The following is a 5,724-nucleotide window of genomic DNA, read 5'->3' on the forward strand; positions in this document are numbered from 1 at the left end:
TTCTATCAATAAGGTGAGAGTTCCTCTAGTTGAAAAAGAGATCTAAAAAGACTTCCCTTTCTCATGTAATTTCTGTAACCTCCAGGACACACCCACCTCCCCCTTCCAGCTCTGTAATGAAGCCACAGCTGGTGCCAATTTGTGGAACTCCTTAAAGGCTATTCTCCCTTATATACCCCGGGACCAAGTTCCCATGCTCCCTCACCTGATTTCCTGCACTCACCTCCCACCTGGTGTGTTCACACCTGCAAGTGCCTTTTACCAACCCCTTTGCCAAAAGGCAGCCAGAGTGACCTTTCAAAGACCTATCAGTTCCTGGCATTTGTCTCCATAGAAATCTGCACTGATCTTCTAACAAATTCTCAGTCCTCCAAAGGCACCCATAATCCTCCCATCAGTCTATTCATACCCCTCCAACTGACTGATGCCTGTTCTGCCCCATCTCTCTGCCCTTCAACCACACTGCCTCCTTCTTCCTGTGGAGACCTCTCATGCCACCTGCCTCCAAGCACAGGTGATTCCCATTGATGGGAAGACCCTCTTCTCTCCCCCATCTCCCCACTCCAGTTACTCCCACTTATTCGTGAGCTCACAAGCCCCATGGTACACACTCTCCATGCAGCCTGCTCTCTCTTTTCTAGCACTGGCCTCCCTTTCTAGCTGTGCTTGTGTCATGGATGTCCCTCCCCAGCCAGCCTCCAAGCTCTCCTTCCCTTTAGCTCCAACACCTGACACAGTGCCTGGCACGTAGTAAGCCCTGGCTAGCTTCTAAGAGCCTCACTGAGGGACTGAAAGCATTTTAAAAATGTCACCACGTAGGCTCCAAACTGTAGGCAGAAAAAGCTTTGCCTGGATTGACATTTTAGAGACGTATTCGTCAAGTTGGATGTGTTCACTGACTTTACCTTGTAAAATTTAAAAAAAAAAAAAAGGACCTCTGTATCGCTTCGCATCTAAGGAAGGCGCATGTATACTATTAGACCACGTTATGAGCTTAATGGAAGGAGACAAGATGTTTTCGCTAAGAAAATGTATAAGACTGTTGAGGTCAAGTGGGAGGAAACAGTCCGTTTGTTGGAGCATTGCTATCTTACTCTATCACAGCCACTCATAAAAACGTGACACGGGGTGAGTCAGAATTGTCTGTCGGAGAGGAGTTAGATCTGGCTCATGTTCCTACAGACATGAAAGCCAGAAACGAAAAAGGAGGCTTTAAAAGCGTGGGTTGAGGAGGCGGTGTGGTTCACTGCGATGAGCTAAGTGCCCAGGGCCACCAGCAGACATGCTGGCCTGTGTCCGTCCTTTGTTCTGGGGTCCCTCTTGCACCATGTGGTGAGGCTGGTGGCTGGGAGAAGCTCAGGACAGGACCTGGTGGCATCTTATTTCTCCCACCCTCCTGTGGGCTCCAGTGGGCTCCAGTAGGTCCCAAGGGACAGCCTGCCTTCCTTGAAAAGCCCAGTAGCACTGGGAGCAGAAACTGGGGCCAAAGAGTGAGCACCCTGTTTGACAAGCTGGACCAGCCACCTCTTCTTCAGATGCAGGGGGAGCCCTGGCATGCTGACTCCTCCCTTCTCCCTTTCCCCTTTCCTCTTTCCTCCCTCTTTCCTTCCCCTCTCTCCTTCCCTTGTCGTGCCCTTTCCCAATGCCCACTTCATCCCTTTTCCTTTCTACATACCTGTCTTCTAGAGTTTCTTCTCTTTCCTCCCCATTACTTCCCTTCATCTGAATCTCCTCTTTGGTCCCTTTGTCCCTGCTCTCTGCTCCTCCTCCCCTTCCCTGGCCCCTGTTCAGCTCCATACTGAATGCAGGCAGAGCTGGACTAACATGCTCACTTGCTTGCTCAGCCAACCTCCAGAGAAGTCACTCTTCGGTGGCCACCTTCCTGACCCCCTGGTTGCTTCTCCACTTGTTCAGATATTGCTCTGAAGTCTGAGGAGGACAGAGTGGGGCTGCCACAGAAGCAGGCCAGAGGAGAAACCAAACCATGTGTCCACACTGTCCCCCAGCACTGCTGCTCTGAGAGCTTTCGGAGTCCTCAACAGGGTTAGGATTTAGGGGCTTCTTCAGAACCGGGAGTGAAAACAAGCATAGGTCAAAAGAAAAGCGACGGCCCCCACACAAAAATAATAATCACAAATGAAAACTATGTTAACTCTGAAGTCCCAAAGTCGAAGAATTGCCTTGAATCTGTCACTAGAAAGCACCCAAGGCCTCACTCTCTGGGTTCTGGGTGCCCTGGGAATGGCAGGAGGCTCTGAAAAGCGCGTGGGGGTGCCGAACTATGAGGGCTAGCCTGCCTGCTGGCAGGGGGGGGCGGGTACCTCCTGTGGCGCTGTCCTGGCACAACCCCCTGCATAGGGGGTGTGGCGCGGCGTCCTGGGTGGTCCTGGTGCCCTGGGGTTGCTGGAAGCCTGGGCCCCGACCACTCCACCCCCCCCCCCCCCCCCCGCTCCTGTCCTGCGTTTTCTGCTTCAGGTGAGGGCGCATCGAGGTGTCACTTTACCTGTGAGCAGAGGGTCCTCCAGGGAAGCCATGGGGCAGGGAGGTGCAGCAGGCAGCAGGAATGAGAACGGGACACCGTGGCCTCTGGGGCTAAGCTGGAGCGTGGGAGCGCAGGGGCAGCGAGTATGGTGGGTCCTGCAGTCCCGAATGGGCTGCAGCACAGCACCCTGGAGCTGTGTGCCCCTCCTTCCCGCCTGGGCAATTAGCAAAGCCCCTTCTCCTGGCCCCCCCCGCCCCGCCCCCGCCCCCCTCCCTCCTGAGTCCTCTGAGAGCTCACTTCCAGCTTTGGAAATTAGCAAAGACCCTTCTCTGCGCCGGCCCTGCCCCCTCACTCCAGGGGCCTGAACCCTGGCTGGGGTGCAGGGCTATGCCCTAGCATGCTGCCCCATTGCCAGCGCCTGCGCTGGGCAGACTCATAGCCTGGCTTTCTGAGCGGGTGTCCACGGGCAGCCTGGCTGCGAAAAGATCATCAGTCCTAAAGGCCAGCTGCACTCTTGCGTCAGTTTGCTGGCTTCCAGATTGCGCCCAAAGCCAGGAACCAGCTTCCCCAGCACAGGCCTGGGCTGAGATGCCTGCCTGGGATCTGTCTGAGCAGTCTCCTCCACTCCAGGCAGGGATGGCACTTCAACCTGGATGTTTGGGTTTTTGGTTTGTTTTTTTGGTCATTGGTTATTACATGACCTCCAGGGTAGGTGCTCCACAAAGGGAGTGAAAACAGGACGCCTGATATATATGCATATGGCCATTCTAGAAAAATAGCTTGGGGTTCTCTTGGAAACGCGGCATTGGTCCTTGCACTATGGTTTAATAGAAAAGGGATTATGCACCAAGTTACTTAAATGAGCATAGGTTGAAATCGTTTACTGAGAGTAAATATTTTAAATAGTTATATTTTAACTAAATCTATCATCAATCATAAATCTATTACACGAAGGTTACAGGCAATTTAAAAGCAAGAGCACTCTCTTCAGGGTTTTAAATAATCCCTGTCTGTCTTGGCACATGAGAATGCAAAGATAGGAAATGGTTTGTAAAAGATCATATAATAGATTTTACTAATTCTATTTATTTGACAGACAGAGATCACAAGTAGGCAGAGAGGCAGGCAGAGAGAAAGATGGGGAAGCAGGCTCCCCGCCAAGCAGAGAGCCTGATAAAGGGCTCGATCCCAGGACCCTGAGATCATGACCTGAGCCCAAGGCAGAGGCTTAACACACGGAGCCACCCAGGCGCCCCCAGATGAAATACATTTCTGACTTAGAAACTTCAGATAGAATTATTTTGTCCATGATGACAACTGAAGAAAATGTGTCATCCCTAAACCTAACCTTAAACCCTACCAACACTGAAACCTAAGCTGACCTTAAAGCCCAAACTAGAACCCTGAATCCCAAACCTGGAATGGAACCCAAAGCCTGTACCTGAGCCCTGGATCCAAGCCCTGAACCACGAACCCAAACCCTAAACAAGACCTCCAAGTCATGAAACCTGAACCCAAATCTCAGCATGAAGTCAAACCCCAAATTTGACCTTGAACTTTATCCCATAAGTCCTGAGTTTTAAAGCCTAAATCATAAACTTAAAGCCCTAAACTATAACTCTGTTCCCTTGTCCTTCACTCTAAACCCTCACCCTAACACTAAACCCAAAGCCTGATTAGAACTCTGACTAAAACCTGAACCTGAACCCAAATTCAAACCCTTCACCACACTTTGCTTATGCACTTGCCATTGATGGATATTTGCAGTTTGTACCTCTTGATTCTTGTGAACATTGTTTGGGTTGGGGGCTAGGGTTAGGGTCTTGGATTAGGGTAGGGTCCAGGCTTGAGACCAAGTTGAGGTCAGAGTGTGGGTCTGCATCAGGGCCATGTTCAGTGACACTGTTTGGGTCAAGGACTGTTGTAATTCCACATTGTTTCCAATTCATTGTTCCTTAGCTATTTGGGGGGAAGTTGGGGGGTATTGGGCTCCATGCAGCTTGAATTTCCGGAATGAAATGGCATCAGCTGGACCCGGGGAGGGAGCAGGACCTTCCATTGAAGGGTGAGCTCCCACAGTCCTGCACTGCCTTGCACCGCCTGCAGAGGGCGCCAGACCCCAGCACCCGCCCTGAGCCCAGGCTGCACAGCCACAGCTGTGACCTGAGCCCTGCCTTTTCAGGACCCACTGTGGAGACTTCTGGAGAATGTGGGGCGCCTCCCACCCTGACAGGACAAGCTGAGGAGGGTGTGGCTCTGCATCCACACTGACCGGACCCATTGTGGAGGACGCGCCCACACTGGCAGCAGTCCAACCTCCTAAGGACCAGACGCGGGAGGAGGTGAGGAGAAGACCCTTAGTGGACTGTCAAGGGGTTCGTGGTCTCAGGACCCCCCAGAGAAAGGGCGCCCTGTGTAGACACTGAGGCTTCCGTCGTTTTGTGTGAGGAGACGTGGCCTCCTGCTGTGCTGTGCGCGGGGCTGTGGGGTCCCCCCTTTCTGGGCTCGGGTGATCCTTGGTCCTTGTCTGTGTTTGTGTGCTCGCGGATTCGGTTCCTTGGGCTCCTCAGATGGTCTGCAGTCAGGGAGCGTCCCCCTGCTTTGGTGCTCGTGCTCTCCCCACCTCAGCCCTGCGGGGTCCTTCCCGTGTCCACACCCACTCCAGGCTTGCGCCTAGTCCGGAAATTCGGGAGCCAAAGTGAGGACTCTGTAGCCGGTTTTGGGGAGAGTAGGTATTTTCCCAGTGTGGGTTCTTCCCTGAGCACAGTGCCTCCCCATCTCCGTGTGTACCCCTCCCTGTCTGTCGTCATTGTTGCAGGGCTGTCACTTTCTTGGTTCAGGGGCCTCCTGGGTATCTTGCTATCTTGGATGCAGGTGTAAATGAGATCGTTCTCAGCAGTCTCTTTCTGATGGGTCCTTCTGAGCACCTAGGAGTGCCACTAATTTGTGCATATTGATTTTGTTCCTTGCAAGTTCTTGAATTTATTAGTTCGATTGGCCTTAAATTTAATCTGCCAGTTATTTGACCAGCAGCATGGGTTTAATTGGGAAGAGCAGAGAATGGCAGTCTGGGCTGAGCAAGCTAAGGTCCCATCACAGGCAAGTGCAAGAAACAAAGGAGAGGAACATTATTTCATGGAGGAGGAAGAAGTTGGGAAGGGTGCTTGAAGGAAAGTCCCTTGGAGAAAGGCAGGGTGATGGAGAATTCTCACCAGCTGAGCTGCAAAGCTCCTACAAAAAGT

Source organism: Mustela nivalis (assembly GCF_964662115.1).
Source record: "Mustela nivalis genome assembly, contig: HAP1_SCAFFOLD_391, whole genome shotgun sequence".
Taxonomy (NCBI): domain Eukaryota; kingdom Metazoa; phylum Chordata; class Mammalia; order Carnivora; family Mustelidae; genus Mustela; species Mustela nivalis.